The sequence below is a fragment of the Dufourea novaeangliae genome, unplaced genomic scaffold (genome assembly GCF_001272555.1).
Source record: "Dufourea novaeangliae isolate 0120121106 unplaced genomic scaffold, ASM127255v1 scaffold464, whole genome shotgun sequence".
In the NCBI taxonomy this organism is placed as follows: Eukaryota; Metazoa; Arthropoda; class Insecta; order Hymenoptera; family Halictidae; genus Dufourea; species Dufourea novaeangliae.
In genome coordinates, this window is record NW_015374338.1 from 280,680 (window position 1) to 305,469 (window position 24,790).

At 33.1% G+C, this 24,790-nt stretch overlaps 1 long non-coding RNA gene across 1 annotated transcript in view; it reads right to left on the reverse strand.

Moving 5' to 3' along the window:
* Positions 1–23,267, reverse strand: part of LOC107192968 — a 114,142-nt gene extending 90,875 nt beyond the window's left edge. Inside the window, exon 1 of the long non-coding RNA XR_001516318.1 lies at positions 23,040–23,267. This is a non-coding gene — a long non-coding RNA (uncharacterized LOC107192968). The remainder of the gene's footprint in view (positions 1–23,039) is intronic.
* Between the last annotated feature and the right edge of the window lie 1,523 nt (positions 23,268–24,790).

The window sequence follows — 24,790 nt, forward strand, 5'->3', positions numbered from 1 at the left end:
GTAAAAAGTAATATATCCTATTAGATATTATGAGTACAGTAATTAAGAGCTTAAAACATTAGAAGTTCTAATCTAAATCCGGATATTATTCTGGTTGTGAGTTGCGGGAACAAAGCTTCAAGGAATTTGTCAGAGTTTCCAAACCTCAGCGTGATTAAGTCGATTTGACTTGCGGTGAAACGGGTTTCCAATGTTTCCATGCTTCTCGCGAAACACAAATTCCGCATACTTGGCAACTTTGATTGATTCGAGATTGAATCCGATCGGAACAATACCGATATCACACGTATTGTGCATAGTTCTGCTTACACGTCAACAGGATAAGAAATGTAGATTATCTCGACTATATTCTTCCACCATACAACGCTATTCAAAACCATCAACCTTTCTTTTTAATCCTGCTGTTTTCCTCGGGTCTATACGATCCAAAATGAAAATTGTATTTCAACAGGTATTATGTTTTTAAATATTTATTTTCACTATCCAACGTACTTAAATTGTACGTCTACTTTTTGTGTATTTCCCATTTCTTCAGAACAAATCATTCCGAAATTTGAAGTAGTTTTATTCGAAGGGATACACATATGAAGAATAGGTGAGGAGAACAGCGAATTAAAAAAAAAGATACCTACAAGAAACGTAATTCTGTATTGCCACCCATTGTTCAATCATTTTTGTCATATTGTTGTAAAATTAACAATTAAACCTGAATTGATGTATACAATGACGATTGTAATAAAGTTTAGAAGAGAAACACGGTAGCAAAATCGAGTGTAATTGAACAAAGAGGAAATAGACTTTGTAATGGTAATCAATTTATCCCAGTAAAACTGATATAAATACATCCTTTTATTAATGTACTCTGTATATTTGCTATTACAGTATGTAGCTTTTTAAACATATGCATTAACATAAACATGTTAATGATCATTTGGATAAATTTATTATTTTTCCATATTATTGTCACAAATAAAGTTAATTATTTACATTTTGCATTAATAAATAATTGTTTGTCACGAAGAATGAATTAGATGTTTTAGGAGACAAATGGTATAAAAAAGCTATTAATAAGTTAATGTAATACAATTAATACACATATGTACATAAAAATATAACCCTTTCTTCTTATCAGGACTGTACTTAGGCAAGTATTTGATACACCAACACAGAATGATCTGAATGATTTTTTAAGAAGTTGTTGGCGACATCATTCTGAACAACTTTACCCTTACACATAATCGACGGATGGCCCTAGTTTTCGAAATATTCACAAAAAACTGTTTGTACCACTATAGTGAAGGTAAAACTGCTGTTCAAGGGACACACCTCCAACAACCTTTATTATGAAGGTTGCCCTCCTGAGTGATCTTTGGAAGGTTTTAGCCGTTGGTCGTTGTTTATTAAAAAGTTATTAACAGAAAAATATTTGGCCGTGTATTTGTCCTGGCAATAAGTAGAAACGGAATGCAACGAACAGACGTGTTGGTCAAATCACTACCCAGTGTTAATCACGCACCCAAAAGTGGCAGTGGTACGACAGTTTTTTGCGAATATCTCGGAAGCTAGGGCTATCCACCAATTAAACATAAGAAACAAGTTGTTCGGATTCATGTCCTCGACAAGATATTCAAAAATCGTTGAAATCATTTTATATTGTTATATCAAATAAGACTCCAGCGTTGGTACTTTTGTTAAATTGACACTACTTTTGTTACTTTTATTAAATTGCTACTTTTGTTAAATTGATTTCTTAAGAGAAGTAATAAATAGAAGTAACACAAGCTCCTGGTATTGTAAATTAAACAAGTATGTAAATTTACAGTGTGTTGATTATTGATGGAGAACATGATTAATATTGAACTTTATTGATAATCATTTGCGAACACTACAACAACAAGCATAAAATTATGACTTCTGGAAAATGTTTAATCTCTCCTCTTTCGACTTGTTCTGTAGTCAAGCACCCGGCAACTCTGAATTACAGTAGAACTGTCATTATCCAAGCTAATGTTCGCCCACCAAATGCCAGGTCATTTTAGCCTTGTGTAACAATCAACCGTCGCATCCTGAAATTAGTTCATTTCAAGAATTAACCGGAACAAAACATTAATAACAAGTCTGTTCACATTACTATTGTACATTAAAAATATTTTGTTCTGTGATAAAACTTGTTAATGCAACTCGAACTCATTATGTAGAAATGCTGAAATCAACGCGACAGGCGTAGATACAGAGACTTACGAAATAGTCTGAAAGATTTCAAATGAAATGTTTAATGATTAACCCTAGTGTTCATAACCGGGTATCCGAGTACCCACTTGAAACTTTGAGCTCGAAATTTTCTATGATCCCAACAAAATATCTTTAAATCTCCTCAGATCCTCATTATTTAACTCCTTTCTGATCGATTTATGTATTTACAGTTGAAACATTTTTTTGCTAATATAAAAAAAATTGACTTCAAAGTTTACATCACGCTTGTTTCATAATCCGGGTACCACCATAGAAATAAATCATAACTGACGTATAATTTAAGAATGAAACTATAATAAAGAGTTATAACATGCACTTAAATCAATGAAAAATACATAATTATTAATAAAGGACATTTATTAATAAATACAAAAATTACTTATAGTTGCTCGGTGAACCATATCTTAGCCATAATTGCATACACGCACGGCGGATTTCCAAACTCAATTTTCCCAAAAACTAAGCCTTAGATGAATCAATTTTATTGTATATTATTTCCTTATTTTTTCGCGAGGTTATTTCCTTACTTTTTTTTCCTTATTATTTCCTTATTTGATCACTTCGTGCCCGCTTGTGCATTTTATTCGGCCGCATTCTGTATGTGGTGTATTTTCTAATTACATACCTCGAAAATTTAACCCCTGATAATTCTTCTATTTTTTCGCACTGAAGTTATACAGAATAATAAACTTGTTTTAATATTTAGTGATGTAAAATACCCGAAAATACAGTAAATAATACAGCAGGACAAAAGAAATATAATATCCAACTTACAATTAGACATAACTCATTCACATCCGCTCCGCTCGAAATTTCGTACAAATCTGAATCAAAACAACTGACCGTTTTCAGCAATTATGTCGCTAAATTCCTTTCTTCGGTTCAAATAATATAACCTGCAGTTCTCTCAAATACAAAAGAGACAGTTAAAATCCGTTAGGGGGTGTACATAATGGTTATTGGTGGACGGGTATCTGAGTACCCCAATTATGAAATGGTATGGAACTTTTCGGTTATGAATACTAGGAATCACAAAAATGAAGTCACGTTACGAATTCCAAAAGTGTTTTGTTCCAGTAGCAACATATAAATGTCTTGATCACATATATAAAACTTTTAAAGAGCAGCCGATAATGTAAACAATATTCACAAACCTACATAGTTCACAGAAACATTCACTATAAGAACGCCATAAAAGTATGCGAACAAAAAAATATTAACAGTTTACTTAAAAATATATATGCTAATATGTAAGATCTTAATATTTTGTTGGTCCACCACGAACTCTTATCACCGCTTGTACATGCCGTTGCATGCTGTTCACCAAATTCTCTGTAATACATTTTTCAATACTATTCCAAACTTCTATCATTTTTTCTTTTAACTCTTCCTTAGAATTTATAGTATATTTACATAGAATTTTGCCAATTTCTGTCCATAAATGCTCAGATGGATTGAGGTCTGGGATTTGCGGGGGGGTTTCAAAATGTGAGGTACGTTATACGTATGTATCCTCACGAGCAAACTCGGCTTCCGCTAAGGGAAAAAGTGATGTAAGGGAAAGACCTCCTACCATTTTGTCTTGGAGTTACTAAAATGTATGCCGAATTAACATTCGGTTTAACATTTTTCTTTTTATTTCAGCACAAAGGAACTCTCAATGAGAGTTATATGGCTTTACATGGGTTTTAATATAGCTTGTTATATTACATATGAATGTACGATATTTAGAGATACATATGGATTTCGATGGAGTAAAATGTTGCACATGTGAAAACGCGGTTTAACAAATATTTCAATATTTGAAATATATTTATCAAGTGGTGGGACGCTGTTACCCCTACATTATTTTTTCCCCTAGAGGAAGCCGAGTTTGCTCGTCAGCGTACATAATACGTATGATCTATTTATTCACAACGTGACCGGTGTGGTTAGAATCATCATCCTGTTGAAAATGCAAATTATCTAACAAAACTTTTTTCCCTACTTTGTTTCTAATTGTTTCAGACGAAGTTACACTAGTGTGAACACTTAGAAATATAGGGTAACATTGGGAATGTTTTTTAGCTAATGATAAAATGAATTGAAAATCGGGTTTAATGCCTTTATTATGCATGTCTTTTCACTATGATCATTACTTAGACATACTTAGATGTTTATAATATAGTAATAATTCATATCATTTTATGCGGAAGAGTTCACAGAATTATTTCGTGCTAAAAGCAATTGAATAAACTATTACTGTAAAATCACAAATCAACTCCAAAGGTGAGAATTTGCAATTTCTTTTACAATTTATTTTTCAGAAACAGAGATTCCTGGAAAGATATAGTTTGCAGATTCTTATTCAACTTATTACGATCTATTATAAGAAACACCTATTGAAGGTTACAGAATAGGTATCTGTTGAACAGTACTATCAAAAACAACTGAAGTAGACGAAACGCCCGGGTTAGATGAGCCAATTGGTATAAAAAATTTATGGATTACATATTGATGAATACTTACTACGATGAAAAAATTCATACAATGTCCGTTAATATTTATAAAACGATCTAGCTTTAATTGGTCGACCGTTCGCTCCAGAGAATGGACACGACAGCCTTTCGTTCGCATGTAATCGAGGCTGTCGATTAACATTGCGATTCAGAGCGGGGAGAATTGAATGACTTATGGGATCAGAAATTAAAAATTATAATGCCACCAACCGCGTATTGCGTAGGTCATCGAGAGTGTCATGCGTGACGTGGGAGCGTGTGTACGCGGAGGTATGTGGGAGAAAATACGACGGAAACACGTACTGTGCTAAGGTACCGTCTCGTGGAGAAAGAATGAAAGGGAAGAGACCGTTCGAGGATGGGAGACAAACCCGTGAAAAAAACAACGTACAAACCATATACAGAGTCCTCTCGATTATCGTCCCTAACTGGGATCCGCGAGGGGACGATAATCGTGGACTACGCGAAACGCTTCTGACCCCCGTGAATACGTTTTTTGCTCGAAGCTCGAGCCTCGGCAACACGCCATTGTAGTATTTCGAACGTAGAAAAGGACAAGCCAGTGAAAAATAGAGAGAAAGCTTCTCTTCACTTTGAGTCTATCGAACGCATACATTGTTGTTCGACGCGCGAGACAACGTTAATGCAACGATGAAACTTTTTTATTTTTGATTCGTTGTTAATGAAACTTTTACTAATATATTGGTGAGATTTTTCTGATTAAAATGATATCAAATATGACATAATTTGGATCATATTTACTCATGTAAAAACTGTTAATAGTTCATATTAGTTCAGTATCGATTCTGATAAATCATAAGTAAATATGACACAAATTGCGTCGTGTTTGGTATTATTTAAATCAGAAAAATCTCACCAATTTGTTTATAAAAGTTTCATTAATAAAGAATCAAAAATAAAAAAGTTTGATTGTTGCATTAGCATTATCTCACGACACCCGGGAATGTAACCTTTTTGTAGGCTCCCAACGTTCAGTCCTCGGCTGGTGAACGGAAAGCCGTCTCGGCGAGCTGCAGAAACAAAGTATGCGGTTGCCGAGTTCTACGCCCCCCCCAGTGGTGGGGATGACGCCTGGACAATAATCGCATATCAACGAAGACTCAATAATCGCGAGGACTCGGTAATAATTTTTCTAAGAGGTCTCTTCACATTTCTCTACATGTTTCGCACTCAAATTGAATCTTATTTCAATTTTGCCAGACAATGATTCAGAAAAATGTTCGAACAAGATGATTCTATGTCACCATTGCTGTACAATGATAATGGGGTCTTTATCATACCGAACAGAAAATATACAACAAAAAGAACAAGGAGGAAAACGAACATAAAGAGCTTCTATGTAATTGGCAGTGGCACCAAAATGTTGAATATAATGGAACAAGAAAATGAACAGCAACAAGCACTGGCTGAAATATCCATGAAACTACTTGAAGAAGACGGAAACAGAATAGTAGGATTTATATAAGTGAAATTTGTGAAGATGTTAAAGATAAAGTAACACTGTACAAAAATAAATACCTGAATTCAGATATACCCACGTTTTCTTTACGTATATTCACATAATTTTTGTTGTTGTACGTTATAGTCCACATTATTATTTATTTACCCATGTATAATAGTATGACCTTAAAATGGCCTTCAACTATAAAAATTTTTTATTATTTTATAAAAAATTGACTCTACAAATTTTCAATTAACTTATATAATTTTTTCCACCATCTGATTCGTCTCTTAAATCCATTTAAATTACGTAAAAAATATTTCTTGTATGATCATAGATAGGGAGGATGTTTATGGTCTGTTTTCCGAAAGATGATGCCTGGGAGGTAGGCCCGAGTTTTCGCGGTGTTGCCGCGATCGCGAGACACCTACGGCACTCGCCTACGGTCGTCTGTCTCCATCACACGTATTACAAACCTCTTGAGAAGGACCTACCTACAATCTCAAGGAACGGGGACTGCATTCGGCACGCGCCCGTCAATCATCCGTTGTCTGGAAATGGCGGAGAATGTTGCCGAGACGCTGAACGTTTTCACACGTCAAAAGTTAAAATACATGAATAAGAAAAAGTTTATTTCTTTTGAAAGAATATATTGTACTCAAATATTGAGCAACATATTAAAAGGGGATTAAATTAATACGTAGGTTATTAAACGCTATACGTGGAAATCGCAGGGTAAAGAAGGAAGTTAGTTACCAAGCGTCTGAGCGAGAGGCTCTCGTGCCGAAGTGCCGGAGGATGGAAAGAGACAGTGGCATTGAGATCGTGACAACGTCGCACGAAATATGCAGCTCGCGTTGGATCCCCACCAGGCTACGCGCCGAGGCAGGCCTGCCTCTACCTCCCAGGTATCTTCTTTCGAAAAACAAACCATAGTCAGTATGCAGAAGAATTCCATACGAAAGTAATCTATACGTGGAAATAAGACAGAAATGTTATACAAGTTTTGGCTATTAATTCTTTGATACCAAATTGGCAACGAATACTGAATGTATCGAGTAATACTTAAAAATTTCTTTTCTATATAGGTACATGCAATACATACACGGTCTGACTCAAAAGTTCATTTGACATCCATCATTTTGATATTCACAGGGTTTCGGTGACTACTTTCTTCGTCGTCCTGAGGAAGAATTACCAACGCTATTTTCAGTGCTTGTATAATTATCGTTAACAGTATATCACTTCAGAAGGAAACTACTTGCAATAATTGCTGATAAAAAACGCGAATATCATACGAGAAATTGCTGTTTTCACTTCAATTCGGAAATTTTTGGGACAAACCGTGTATGTATTTATTTATTTTATCTGTACTCAAATGATATTTTATATCTCGTCACGACACACCCAATGCAATATTGAATCTGTGCAACAGATTCATATACAAAACCTTAATTGCATTAAACAATATTCTTCGTTATTTGCAATTAAAATTTCTAGAAGCAAAATTTAACAGACAAGCATAAAAAAGGAATGTATTTTCTTCGTTATTAAACTTAAAAGAACCTAAGAGAACTTTTAAAATTTAATTGCGTTGATTGTTTTAATTCATTTTGCATATTCATATACCTATGTTATAAATTGAATACTATTGATTACTTCTCAACAAAGCGGTTACAGTCGAACTACACAACATATACTTTTCTTTTTTATTTATTTTTTATAGTTTCATCAACTTCTAAGAGCAGACTTATTAGCGACTACGATTGCATTCAAATTGCGTTACTATAATTTTTGGTAAAGTTTCGTTTTTTCGCATTTTCTTTTTATTTTCAATTGTAAATTATAATCCGATAGTTTTCCGGACAAACCTGAAAATATTCTTTGTTTTCTGCATTTCATGTTATTAATTTGTTATTCTTTCGTTTAAAGAAAGTGAATATTGTTACAAATTTAACAACTGCATTCGTTTTAATATTTTTCAGGATTTCAAAGACCACAAAAAGAGAGAAAACCAAAATTGTATTCCATTTGTCGGTTCACGTCTCGAATTCGCCGGACTCAATCGGAGATATTTACCACAGAGATTAAAACGGGACTCTCTGTGTATGACTGCATGTACATATGTATTTAACTTCCTTTCTATGACGAGATACGCACACGAATCCAAAATACCGTAAGTTTTGGGTCCGGTTAACGAATACGAAGAGGATCCAACATGAGAGACAAATTAAACGCGAAGCTTCATTATGCTATTTCCTCAAAAATATCTGAGAATGTCTAACGTTCTACGTTCTAAAATATGGAAAAAGTTCACTATGAACGTATGTGTATAACATTTTAATAATCGTTTAATACTGTTTTTTTGCTACTTTAATCTATATGTAATTTATAGATTGCAAGTATTAATTTTTTTAGACTTTTTATCAGAAGTCAAAGTGACAGAAAAATTTATTTCAGCAATAAAAGAGTTATAACGTCAAGCATACATAAAAAATTTCATTACCTTTTGTTCAGAGTTTCATATACAATTATTCACACCTATTCTACATGTATATAATTCTATATGTATGTAAATGCAGCATATTTTGGACATTAAGTTTTAACATTGAAGTCAAAATTAAAAATAACAGTTTATATTAGAATAAACCTAGATTAACATAATTTAAATTAGGATCCATTCAATTGAGAAATTATACATGACTTACTATGAAACGTATTGTTCTTTGCGAAAGCGGTAGAAAACGCATCGAAAACTGGTTCGATCTATGCATAACAAATTACAGCTTATATGTACTAAAATAACCGGAACATGCGATGAAGTACTAATTCATTATAAATAATTCGAAACACGTATTGACTTTGTACAGGTATTTTCTTCTGCCTCCTTATACTGATATAATACTTTTTTGAGTATAAATACACAATTGAACTATGTGTGATTTCACAATTGAATGCATGCATATTTAAAGTATAAGTAATGTAGGTAACGATATAGGTACCTACTGTATATAATTATGTAGTATCCCTAACTTCATCATTCATGAATTATCTAATATAGATTATACGTATGGACTGAGCGAATACTTTTGTAAGTACACTGTATATATGCATAAAATTCGCAGTGTAGTACTTATTATAGCAAACAGTTACCTACAATAAGTTGTATGTCACAGTAATGTAACAATTCTGTCAAATGCAATCCTCTAATACTAATGGATACTCTATGAACATACTAAAGTACTATTAATTACGGAAGGGTGTGGATGTCCTTACGCCTTGAACGTTACTTTCTCCTGTATGAGACGATAAATATAAAAATAAGAAAATTATTGTCACAAAGAATAAATCTGTCGAACAAACTTTCATTTTATGGAAATTATTATAAAACTAGTCATGCGTAAACACAAACATTCCACATCACTTGTAAACAAATAACTGTCAACTAGAGAAAGTTATTATAGTTTTATCCGATAGAATTTTCGGTTGCTGTACATTTTGTCGAAATAACTTTGTTATCTTTGGTAGTCTTCAAATCATTTTGGTGTGATCTTGTGGAGAAAAAATAACGTTTAAGGAATTCCACGATCTCTGTTAATTAATTCAGAAAATGCTGAAGAAATACAATCTTCATAGGATTGTTACGCTTTAGTTATGATAGTTTTGTCCGGTACTGTAAATAATCCTTGCCGCTCATGCCACATATTGGTTAGCTACGAGCGGCAGGAATCACTGGAGAACTACACTCCGGAATTGTTCCGCAACGTTGAGAAAAGCACACCGCAGATGAATCAGCTGCTTCTTTCGCAACTTTCTAACGTCATTTACACGCTCGCAAATCCGTGTCCGATCGTTTGCACGCAACCCGGTTCAAAGCTGGTTCCTTTGTCCTGAATGAACACGATATTTTTGTATCGTAATTTTTTACTCACAAAACACCATGTGCACTATTGTTCAAAAGTTTCCAAGCAGTTAAATAGAATCTTAAAAAGGCAAGTTACAGATTTTTCATTACAACTAGGGCTAGGACTATTCAAATAATTTAGTATTTGAATATTTTATAAGTATTTACGAAATAAAGCATTCTTGAGAAATATGGTTACAAAAGATTAGAAATTCTTTTTGAAAATTGGTCAAAATATGCAATAGACTTTCTTCTACAGACGGTGACTTTCAACATATTAACAAAGAATTATTTGTTTACTTACGTCATCACTGAAATTTTTTTAACTAATTGTTTATTGTATACTTGTCATAGATATAAACGATAAATCGAAATGTTTACAATTTAAAAATAATAAACTTGCAATAAACTTTTTACAATATTAAGGTTGTGTTTAATGTGAACAAGTTTAAGACACAATACAAGAAGTACAGATGATACACTTCCATTTGTTTATTCAATGATCCACGGGTTGTCTAACAAGATTTTAGCTATTTAATTCAACGTGCCCTTCAATCGTTGGGTCATATACAGGCGAAGAAAAAAATTAAGATTTGAATTGATAATATGATTCCTATAATTCATCCGAAATTTCATCATAGATTGATTCTAGACGGGATCGGTAAATTAATTAAAGAGGAATTTAATAATTTTAATAGTGGGTTATTATTTATATAATTCAAATTAGTTAAAAATGATTTAACTTCTAGTATACCAAAACAATCTAAGTTTGTATTAAAGTATAGCCTGATGGAAATTATTGTTAACCTTTTGTTATACTAAAAGTAGCATTGTCATTTGATGGTAAAAGTCATTAATGTGAGGATACTTTTTTCTGCCACTGTATATTTCCAACATCAAAGAAGTCACTATCTAATAAATAATCTTGATTATTATTATATTTAATATTATATTATTATTATACTAAATAGAATTTTCACTAAATGCCCGAAGACTTTTAATATGTAATTCATCGCATGTCTATTTATTAGCTTGCTTATTCATATCTATTCATTTAATATTAAATTTATGCTGATCTTTAGATATATTCTACAACTATGGTTTCATGAATGAAAATTATTCACACAATCATTATTTTCACGTTAGCTTAGAGCTTGTTCTGCATTCGTTACTATTTATATGCAGAGTATACTATATATATATATATACTACATATAATAACAATCAATATTATTGGACGAAATTTGCCAAAACCCAAAGTACAGTCACAAATTGATTAATCGTCTTTTTATACAATTACTGAACGTAGATTTATGGATTTCATTCATTGCCTTTTGTATCGATTAATTTGGTTATTGCAAGTGTTAAGCGTAATGTTTTGCGAAGATAATGTCTGTCATTTATAAATGGATGAACGTTCAAAACTTCAATCATACATATAATCTTAATTTATGGTTTGACATTACACACAATACAATACAATACGTAAAATATTGGTACATAGGTGTATGTTGCTGATTTTGTTTCTCGAAAGACAAATTACCTATGCGTATAAATTATAATTTGGTAGTGACTCAATGTTATTATATTATACATATACATATATACGCGTATTCATAAATAACAAAATCACACTTCTATAGATTTATTTTCTGAATTGAAGTCAGGGATTCATTAATTACATATTTAACGGAACCCAACTTTCAACTACGGCCATTTTGAAAAGTCTTTTACAGCTACGTAATAATTTAATAATTATCTAATACATGTATAATTATTATCTACATGTTATAAACATTCAATTATTATAAATTACTATCTCTATAATTATTTGTTAATCACAATGAATTTCAAACCACATTTACTACTTGTATTTTAATTGTTTTTGACCAAGAGTTTTTGAGAAATGTAAGTTTTTACACGATACTCTTTCATCCTTAATATGTTACATAAAATCTGCAATATTTTTTAGATCCTCTGGTACGAATTATTTTTTTCCAGAAATGTTTCTCAAAATGTGATATAAAAACTGTAGAAATACTTACACTATAATTATAAATTCAATGCTTAACAGACGGTGCCCTGACTTGGCTTATGTTAATTCACTCCCAGATTAACTTTATCTAATAAGATTTGTTACTCTAAGTTTTCCGCAGTGTCCTAAGGATTCGCGGAACTTTCATTTCGTGAAAATTTAAAGCTTACGAGTGTATTCCACTTTACCTGCAGTGCCACGAAATCAAGATAGAACTAATGAAATGCTAATGAATCAAGAAACACTCTACCGATGAAAAAGAACAAGTAGGTGAGATATTAATTTTCCTTATTTAACTGCTTCATTTTTCTCCGAAAGACATTCAAAAATTTCACGAAACATCTTGAAACATAAAATTTAACAACCATTATCATACTTGAAAGTTATTTGTAATTTGATTTTAAATCGGAGATACGGAAATCGTTAAAAACATTATCTTTGTGAAAAATGTTGTTTTTTCTTGCTTTTTATCATATGTGTAAACAATGTTGTAACATTTGTATTTTAACTTTTAAAAAAAATACTTCAGCAAGGCCATTTTTCACAAAATCTAAAGCTTTTCTTCTTCGACTGCAGATTCCACGTGTTTGTGGTTTAAATAACTGTGTAAAATGCATGGAAGTAAATTCACTAAAAATCAATTTGTTAACGTCCCTAGAAAACGTTTATTTCGTAACAAACTACTTCAGATTCAATAATCACGTCTCTTGATAGAAATTCCTACTTTGATGAAGCTCAATCTTTACATTTACCTAACATAACCCTTATATAGAATTACGTCACATCCAATTACGCTAATTTGACCATTTTCTTGATACAGGAGCTCAATAAAAAGAATTTATCTACCTTTTATTCTTGGCCTTTACATACTCATCGAAGTCTGAACATTGGATATTATGTAGCGTCGAATGCACTGATTGAAGTTTAACTGGCTTCAGCGGAGCATCAACAGACGTAGATCTCGTTACCGAATTATAACATAATGTTTGTGGGCTTCGAGAAAAGGTAACGCCATGCTCAGTATTCGCTTCACAAGTATCCTATTCAAGAAAGAACTGTCTTATTTGTTCGTAAATAATAATTATAATAGAAACATGAATGAATAATAGACTATTACCTTTAACGAGATCAAATCAAAATTGTGACTATTATTTAATAGGGAAAAAAACTTGCCTGTAACCTTTTAGATTAAGTCTTCAAAAGCTCGTTACTCACAGAAAAAATTGTTAGATGTCGCAAAGGCTTTGAAGTTTTATTTTCTGTTTTCCAATCATATTTTAATAATTTTATATCTATTAATTTTTGTATACTCTGAAGGTAATAATGTTTCGTTTTAAAACAGATTTAATGTACGGAGACAGTTAAAATTATGATCTTTGAGTGGTTTACGGCTTCTCCAAAAAATTGTTAATTACGTTCAAATTTTTAACTCGATTTTTTACTTTCTACATTTTCGTTAAGTACAACATCTCCAGAATATTCCGTGCAAGTTTCAAGGTAATCCAATTAAAAATGACAGAATTACAGGCGTTCAAAGTACATATTCGTCGGCTGCTAGTCACTTTAGCAGTTGTTTCGTAGTAGACCAGGAACCACGGCTATAGAATTCGACGATTCCATTAACTTTTATCATTTTACTGTACCTTATAGCGAAACTTATATTACAAAGAAGGAGTACATAGGACACGTGCAGAAACGAATGGGAAGTCGGTGCGTGAGTGTAAAGGGAAACATAAAGGACTCAGAGGAAAAAACAAATTAACAGGAAAAATGATTGATAAATTATCAGTAAATATACTGATTAGCAATTTGGCGCAACTATCACACAGTGGAGCAAATGTATGGTGCGTAATGGGCCACATATTTCCACTAAGTTACGATCACAACAAGTGTCCGATCGGAGTCGAATCATGGTGCACCTGGCAAACCGCTTCGGCAAACGGTGAACTTAGAGATTATAAGCACGATTAGAAGGCTCTCCTACAAGATGTTTTGGATGCAATTAAGCATATATATGTGGACCCAACCAGGCCTGAATTATTAGAGAGATGTCTTGGTCGGTTCAACCAAAATAACAATGATAGTTATAACCAACTAACATAAAAAATAAGTCCGAAAATACTCCCAAGTGGACTAGTTACGGCAGAACTAGTTGCACACATCTCTGCTTGCATGTTTAATGAAGGCTATGGGGCGATTTTACAAACATACGCAGCTATGGGGATCAAGTGTGGACCAAATATCCATTTATATGCGACAACAGAGGACTCGACCCGCATTAAGACGGCTGACCACCGAGCGCAGGAAGCCACCCGCGAGGGAAGAATGCTTCGCAGACAGCCACAGCTGAATATATTAGAAGCTTCCACCAGTGCGGAAGGTTCCTCATATGGGCCCGGAATTGATGACTCCGTGTAGGTTAAAAAATCAACATTTTATATAAGTGTAAACTTGACTTGAAACTTTAAACCCCTTTTTCTCAAAATAATATTTTTGCAATCGGTGATCAATATTTCTCCAAAACTACTGTGTCGTTTTATATGAAACCTTTTGCGCCTTATTTCAAATTAGAAAAACTTGTCTTTGAACGTACGATTTTTTTTTGTTCCATACTTTCTTTTTAATTGACCAAAAACGAGCGATTTTTTGGTGAAAATCGCACCTTTTCAGTAAATTGTCCGTCATTTTGTTCCTAATAAATATTTCAAAAAACCCCACGTTCAAGGATAAGATTGATTTTTTCATTACATAAGTCCTTCTGAATTTTTAATTTCAGATGAACCGTTAAGAAGTTACAGTGATCACGGCAGATCACTTTTTGGGAAGAGACATCCGGGAGATCGCTCTCAATTTACTACTATTAAATATTTTTAAATAAAAAAATTACCTTATAATCTAGAAACTGAATCATTAAAACATTTTTTGAAAAAGGTCTTATAGTTTTGGAGAAAAAAATTCCCAAAAAACACTCTTTTTTCGGCCACCTGACTGAGCATGATCCCAGCATGATACCATTATAAAAGGTAACCTTCGCCCACCGTTAGACGTCATGAATGATTGAAACAAATTCTGCCCTTATATTTACATTACAAACTTAAAATACACCCCTAAATAAATCTAAATACTCTCTACTACAACCCACGTTACAATCTAATTATTAATCTAATTATTTCATAATCATTTCATGACCATATATTGACATATATTAACATATTCCAATTTCAAATGTATCATTTGCGTAATTGTATAATTATCAGTGCATTCGTAAGTACCCTTTCACTCATACATCTCAAGAAAATAGAAGAATAACAATAGAAATTCGCTAATTTTGGACCTGAAGATGATAAACGGATGTATCAAAATCTATTTTTGACTTCTGCGATATAACGAATTTTCATTTATGAGACAGAATTGACTTGCTTAAGTTATTAAATTCTTTCGACAAACATATGGATATTTTTCTATTCTTCATTTATAATTTCGTTATTTATTGTTTACTTACTTCATTACAATTTATTTATAACTTATCATTTTCAAACGCTGAACATTTTTAGTTATTGTATAGTTAATAAAATGTGGTTCTTGTGTAGCAAATTTATTTTTTCCATAAATATTTAAAACAAATATCATCTGTGGCTGTATACGAGTACATAAATATATGTATACATAAAAGATCGGTGAAGGAGACTTCGGTTGTTGCTCTTATGTAGCAACATTTTATCATTTTTCCGTTTCATTCGAGATCAATCTACCAGAAACTTACTTGCTGATTTCCTCAGCAATTATTTCGCAGATGAATCATTATCTGAAGAAAATAACGACGAAATACGTTGATTACTTACGTTTTACTAACGATAACATTCTGAAGTTTACGTGTATATTTTATAACTTCCTCATCAGATCCCGGATAAATAATTACGCATTTTGAACTCTTTAAAACCTGTACAAACGTATCCTGTAAAAGTTTTTCGATAACAGCGGGGTCCAAATTTGGTCAATTTCTACCAATCTCATTTCCATTAAACACTGCATACTTACTTGATACCAACTTTATTGACTTATATTAAACACTTTATTTTACATGTTTAGTCTGCAGTGCTAGTTTATTTCGTGTTCGACGAATATTCTCATACATATGAGCACATATGTACACATTTATTCCATGACCTAATTTTTCGCTCTCAGTTAGTGAAAACTATGTAATGTCGAATTGTAACGCAAAGGTGATAATGTTTTTTTGAAATATTCATTTATACCTACGATAAATGTACATTTAAATATTATTGTGTTTAATATCTAACAAAAAGTACTTTTTTATTCTCTAGATTCATTGAAGTAGCACATTGTTGGATACAGATTAATTACGATTACTTGGAAACAAGAGGATATAAAAGGAGATCACCGTGTAGTCGTAACGATTTTCTCAGAGAGCAACTATTATTTGAAACAATTTCTTTCATAGCGCTGAAGACATTTAAAGAATTTTTATTAATTCTGTGTAAGTTTCTTTTTTGATCACCTTTCTTAAATCTGTATAAAATAATATTTTCCACTTTCACTAATTACAGGCCCAACTCTCATAGAACTCCAAAATTCGTAAAAATATGTACTAAATGTGATGAGAAATAATTAGTTACTTACTGATAATCTTAATTTTCAAATGGATCATCAGGGCGCACTAGAATATGTGTGGGTGCAAATAAAAGCGCTAATTAGGTGCACAAGAATAGTGAGAATTGTTCCAATATATGTATGTATGTCACATTTGACCTCTTTTCAAAATTGGAGACACTCTTATTTCAGCAGTGTTCATACAAACTGAAGCGGTGTTGCATTTTCATAGAATTTTGCTTTCAATGCAACCATACAAAAAGACAAGCTCGAACTTCAATACAATGTTGTTCAAATCTCTTGTGTGTTATGTCCCAGTTATAATGAGGAAGCTCAACATGCACAAGAATGCTTGTGACACAAAACGAAGTCAAACAGAACTGTACATGAACTTTTTCCATTATCTGGGTATGTCTAATTTACTTTTGGAAATATGATCAAATATTTTGACACACTTTGTATACATTTCACCGTTAACTTAATCAATTCGGGCTCAATTTTATTTTCATTTTTAAAGTGAATATACACTAAAAACCCAATAAGACCATAACTGCGAAGTGACGAATTTCGGTCTTGTTTGCGCATATTCCTCTCGGCTACCTTAGTTACCAACCTCTTAAACAATTGAGCATCACTATGCCTCGTGTAGCATCATACATCGAGTGACTGTGAAGTACAAACATGCCAATTCATAAGTATTCATCTCTTGAGAAATACTTCATTATGACACCTGGTGTATGACAAATTCTATCGTCCCTGTTACAGAAAGTGAGAAAGTGGGGTAACCAGGGGTTCGAGAGACCTCTCCTGCTCATTCGAAATGCGCGAAACAGTTATGCTCTTATTTGGCGTTTAGTGTACTTTAACAGTACTGAGCAAAATTGACTCCTGAGAGCTGAACGCTGTCCCCAACCACCATCTGCCGTTACCCTGGAGTAACAGTATTAAGAATCTGAGCTTCTTTGTTTATGAAGGCACACGACACGAAAAAAAGATTGGAAGGGGAAGCATGAAGAGTCCCTCACTGCCCAGCATTGCTTTAGTCCGTACACTTTCAGAATCACTTTTAAACAAACATAAAATTCTTATTGTTTAATTGTGAATGTTATGAATTTACGGTACAAATTAGCGTGCGAAATACAATGAAAGAAAATTACTGATTATGAGTAATCCAATTTTTTATATACTTTTGACTTAATAGACCCTTTTTTTGCTGAAATTGATTTTTTATCATTCTGATTTTTGTGAAATAGCATATGAAAATAGATATACATATACATTAATATCCGCAGTCTACATGTGCACTTCAAGGTATCCTTGCTTTCTAGCTTCAAAAATACAAGAAACTAGAATTTTTACTCATACGAAGACACAACTGTTCCAAGTGAGCATTATAATAATATAAATTTTTCGTATAAACTGACGCGAAACATGAAATGAAAAATATAAAACAAACTGTATTTTAAATATACCGTAAAATCCATCAAGCTTTTCCACAAACTTCAAAAACAATTATTTTTCGTAAATTTTTCGGTTTCTTTTAAAAATTGACTTCAACCTTTCGGAAGTGACATGACAATACGTCCAAAGGTAACTTTTACAATGTCTGCTGAGGCATATGCTCCCAAATTCAATTATTTATTTTTATGAATAAAATTTATAAAGAAATAAGCGTATTAGATATTCAGCACACAAAGTAGAAAAACAAACTAAAACCGTATGTTCAAACTGTAAAACTGAATAATGTATTAAACGTTTTACACCTTACCGTTTATGATATCATAATTAATTACCTTATCCTATTAGATATTTGACTTTGGTAACCATTCTGTAAGATTGCAATGTCACCATTTTCAATGGATAAACTTATACCTTAGTTATAACTTTCTCTGTCAGCATTGAGACTTATTGGGTCATATGATCCCATTATAAAAGAGTAATGGAACCGTATATTCCATTTTGAAAACAATGCTTAAACCATTTGTTTCTTCATATTTCAGTGTATTATATCCCGTGCTATTATATTATTGAGTCGTTAAATAAATCCGTCTCGAAGGGGTTACAGAAATTTCTTTATCACTTGATGAAGAAGTCGACATTTCTAAGCACCCACGTCATAGTAACTTTCAACTTAATCATCGTCACTTGTTAATTTCGGTATTCCTTAATAGACCAATCACGAGATCAGTCAGACTCAGTCCTCCGCAAATTGCAAAGTGCTCACGTGACTCATCTTTCGGGGGCAGAAGCACGACGTGCCTCGGAACGACGTATCGTAATACAGTTCGCGTGTTTTAATAATCTCTATCGATCGCGAAGAAGACATAAGTAGGTGCCTGAAGGAACGTGCCGCGGTGTAACGGTTTATAGGACTAGCCACGACCTCTATTGTACTTTCTATTGACCGGTTAGACCCTGTCGGAACAATCCTTGAATAAATCGGGACCACTCATGACCGGTTCAGTTTTCTTTCATCTAAGGATACTCGGCGGTTAACTTTGCGGTCAACTGTCCCCGCAGTTTCCAGATCTTGTTCCAAACTCTTTTGCGAAGCCAACGTGAAACTTACCTTATGTCTGCGTATAGGACAAACGCATCTAATTATAGGTATCGCTTATCCAAATTCAAAGTGTTCTCAATTGAAAGGTAATTGATATTTTTGTAACTAATTAGTTTTAGATAACAAAGAAATTGTTTGTGTTTCATGTTCGACAGTATTAAAATCTAAATATTTTCTATTGCGATTAGAAAAAAAAACACAAGCAAATATCACGATCGTAAAAAAGTGGACATGATATTGCTTACCTGAAAACTCATTAATTCATCTATTTATGAGCCTTTAAAGTTATATTTATGGGTGTGTTTATTATTTTTAACGATATGAATATTTTGGAGGCCTCTTGCCATACGATTTTTTAATGGGATTATGTTTAAAAAATATCGTTATTATAAAAATAAAGAAATACTTTAAAATTATTGTATATAACTCTTTGAGACGATCGCGTTTACATGCTGGGCACATAAAGTTCAACTCTGCAGCTTTGGAATTTTCATGTTCCCATCTGTAGCAAATACTACATTCAAAGGTATGTCACGTTAACAAAAATGTTGGAACCAATTAAATGGTCTGAAGCATATTATTAATTATATACTCCTTGTAAATATTCATGGACTTATAGAATTTTTTAACTTGCCTTCTCTCAATGTGTCATGCAATTGCCATGGTTCCGTAAACTTTTACACTACCAACATTTACTCATTTGCTACATATTGCTCATAGAACGTTACAACCTTATTATGTCTTCCTACACATGCTTGACCACTAATTTAATTCATTACCAATCACTTTTAATGCTTTCTTCATGAGATATTACGCGTGGCGACATCATATGCAGTTACCCTATAATTTACATGAAGAATCCAGGGAAAAAAGAATCATACTCTATTCCAAATTAAAATTAAGATTCTAGCAGCCCGCGCTAGAACTTAGCAAAATCTATCAAACTGTATCATCATAAATTGAAAAATACGGGCACATTCGAGAAAAATTGAAGACCAGAAAATCCTGGATTCGGGTTAGAACGATGAATATCACATTTCTTCAATGGTAGAATTGTCAAAGTCCAATTCTATAGATCAAACTCCGGACTATAGAAACAAACCTTACTTCTGTAAAATTTACGAACAGAGTTTTTAAGAATATTGAATATTCTTAACAGGATTCACAAACCTATTATAAAAAGAAGAATATTAAATTCTGATCGTGTATAGTGGTGGGGGGGGGGGCGAGTTTACAAATACTAAAAAATTGTACTTCCTGTGATTATGATCGTTTTTCTCCTGGACTCTTAACATATGAACCAAGGATTAGTGGACCTTCATACATTACTATCTATAGCTTATATACATAATAAGTACTTAATTCCTCATAACTATCATGTATGTATATTATTCTCATATATCTCATACAGATATATTATTACATTTTATTGGAGTCTTTATTTTACTGTATTTTAGATGCCAAAATTTGGTAAAAATACATAAATATCCTAATTTACAATAGTTATTAAGTAAATACTTGCCCTCCCATCGAAGAAAGACTTACCAGTTTTCATTTTACATTTCACTTTAGGAATTTTTAATAAATGATCATGAATTCATAAAATTGCTTTATGACCCACATTGTGAAAAAATTAGCTCTTTTGAAAAATTTGGCATAGTTTTTAGTAAAGTGAATCTAATATTTTTGAACCAATCTTTATGGGTGATAGTGCATATCTACTCGAGAATCGATGCACTATCCTTCCTAATATTAGTATTATTTAGAAACGAATAATTCACAAGACTTTCGTAACAATTGAACTGCCATGTTATCTATGTAGATATGGGTGATGTATGATGTATCCGTTCGTCTGGAAGTAAAAATCAATACTTGTGCGTAATAAAATATTAAATCACATAAATTTGGTTAACCCCCACGAGATTCGAGTAGGTTAAAAAGATAAAATTTGTAATAAATATTGCATTACAGTTTTCATTCTGTTAAAAAAGAAATTCTATACAATCGTATATAATTCTATACAAAAATTATTTAGTGATCTCTAGATTTTAAGTAATTTTTATTACTCACAAGACTGGGAAAAACTACTAAATTTACATTATTAAAAATAATGGAATACCCATTGTTATGTAGGTGCACTTAGTGTTGAAGTTGGACTATAAACGTTACGCTATTTAGGTTACGTATGTATACATACTGCGGATTTATAGGTATACGATATATCAATAAGATTGGTCATCTTTGAAATATTGAATTCTATGTGAAATTAAGAAAAAAATGTTTATGGAGATATACATAGTTGTTTTGAAGACAATAGAAATCATATTCATTGAAGCAACTATCAAATGAAATTATAAAGGACATACATATTTTTATATAAATTGATAGGCAGGAAATAAGATCAGCGACAAGCAAATCATACCGTATCACTGCTTGTGATTATTGCAAATTGATAAAACTGGAAACAACAGGTAGACACATTAATTGATCATACACCAGGTACCACTTGTCGAATTTTCATATTTCAACTTTTGAGCGCTATCAGTACATTTATGCGTCCTAATGACTAATATCGCCATGCAAAATGAACGCATATATGGGCCTCTCAAAAATCAATCTTTTAAATTTGTCTTGAAATACATAAGAATGAAGAAACTAAAAATAAGAAATTGATAGAAAATGGGGTGGATCAGTTTGGCTTCTGAAAAACTTATATGTATCTAGAGAAATGTGGGCCTCAGATAAGATTTATAATAAAAATTAAATGAATTAGATAACGTTCATATAATAGCATGCAATAAAAATCGAGATAGAAACTTAATTACGTGTTGTACAAAAAAATAATATTTCCATTTAGTACGTGATAAATAAACAATATTTTCGACAGCGTTCGTAATCACAGAGCAAGTATTGTTCACAGTAGGCGTTTGATTTTGGAGTAAGTAATTCTGAATCAAAGAGTTAATTTCCTTAAAACTCAAGCTCTGTACAAATAAATATTACTTTACATTTCCAATTTGTTATTGTACGCAAAACTTCTCCGTCCTCGATAGTACTCTATCAAAACAACATCCATCTATTATCGGAAGAAAAACTCGATCATTCATCCTACGTTCCGTAGCTATCGACAGTTCAACCCGTGCCAGCTTTCTTAAAATTCTCATTTAATCTTCGGTAAAATTAAGTAATACGCCCCGATTAACACTAGAACTACCAACGATAAACGCATATCTTCTTCGGTCGATCGATAAATATGACAAACTTTTGAAAATTTACTAATTTATGAATTAACTAATTTCTTTAATGTCATGTCGTAATAAAAGTTACAAAAGATCTGAGAAAATGTATTGTTATAACATTTTAATCGTCGTTCTAAGAATGTATTGACCAGTCATTTTGACTGGCTTGGTAGTTCTAGTGTTAATAAAACGCCTAACTATTCTTTTACCCACCCAAGTAAACAACACGTTCGAATCTGCCTCAGTCTTCCGCAAAAACTGTTAAAGTATACATGTTACTATTACATTTCTTCAAAAAATATATAAAAAATTTGATTACCAATGAAATAGTAGTTAAGCGTTCAGTCAACTATGGAGAATTACCTACATAGTTTCATCGTGTTACTACATGGTTTCGATTACACCGAAATCCCCAAGTGAATCGCAAGATCGTCCGATTAAACCCAGGCGAAGAGAATCCAAGTTTTTTCTACTTACCAAAAGTAAACCCGAACGTCCTGTTGATCAAGGCGGAAGCACGAAGTCCTTATTATTCTTCCTGTCCTCGTCTCTCTAGGACTTCTTTCTCTCTCCTTACTACGAGAGAGCAGCCTTCCGGAGCCTCGCCGGTCACGCTTGTCCACGCTTGTTCTCCGTCTTGCTTCCTTGTCGAGAGTCTCGTCGCTCCTTCCTCTTCCCTTCACACAGGTTCCCGACACTCTAACCCCTTTCACTCGGCCAACCTCTTGATTACGCGTTCGCACTACACCCGCGGGCCACAATACAGTGTACCCATGGCGACTCGTTCCTCCCGACACTCCGTCCCCTCCTCTCGGTCTACGAAATATCATTCCCTTAATCCGGTTCGCATCCACCGATCCATTGATTAACGGGCCGTGCTCCCTTTGCCGAGCCCGTACGGATCGATTTACTCGAAACCGACTTCAGCGACGGAGTCAATTTCACGATCGAGTTGCGGAAACGGGAATTTTGGGACATCAGGTAACGGCGTGTGTTATCAGTAACGAAATGTAAATATTATGTGCGCCAATGAATAATACAAAATATCGGGTCGGTAGAGTCATTCGTAATTGGCGGTGCAGGTCAGTTCCTTTATTGTTCCTTATCGCCGTTGTGTTTAGTTTTGTCTGACGGGTGCAACCGTTTAAAAACAGTAGACAGCTATTACAGACGAAGTATGGGTACTATTTTTTCTGTGATTAATAGACGAAGTCGGGACAACATATTTGTCATAAACTGTGGTGAGATTTTCACAATGGCAGTTAAAGTAATTTTTTTTAATAAAACAGGATCCTCGGAAACTAAATACGTAACTATAACTAGACTGTTACCATTCTCGAATATCACAGACCTGAATTAATTTTCCTTCACTCAGTATTTTACCATAATATTCAGAGTTTAGTTTTAATCTAAATATTGTGTTACGAACACTATCGAACAAAAATTTGATGTCACGTGTCAGTTGAAATGAGAATATGTATGTACTTACACTGTGATAAAGTATTAGAAAACAGATACCTATATATTTGGAGTCTTAAAAGAATGAACGTTGTACCCTCCAAATGATACTATGAAGCATTTGTTGAATTAAGAAATCCCAACAGAATACCTGATCCCAACTTTTTAGATAGCACTGTATATGACGGTGACGTAGGCAGTGACAGGGTTAAGTGTTAACTGATGTAAACAGGCAAGTTAGCAGAAGGCAATGTCTGTCCGAGCACAGTTCATGGATCTGTTCACCTGTACAACGAAACTTAGGCTACAGGTAGGTGAATAGAATGCCCATCGGCTATTTTTTCTCCCTATTCGTGTACCCTACTCTCTCCACAAAACGCTGACTCCACAGGGGCTCTCATTGTCAAAATCATTGGTCGCCCCAGTGCACACCAGGTTAACTCGCTACCTCTAGTAAACAAGTTTACTGGATATATAGGGTGTTTCAATAGGACTGATCGAGTTTTGAAATGAAAGAAAAGAAAAAGTATGTGACATGTGTCTGAAATCTTAATTTTATTATGAAGTGTGTTTGGTGGCATTAATAGTGGAAAACAATATCTTCTAAATGGCCACCACGGCTCTTCTTGACAGCATGGATCGTTTACTCCAATTTCTGATGACTCCCTCGCATAATCAGGACTCTATGTCACGAATAGCTCTGCGAATATTGTTTTCGAGTTGCACAGCTGTTCGTGGATTATTTTTGTACACTTTCGACTTAACGTAGT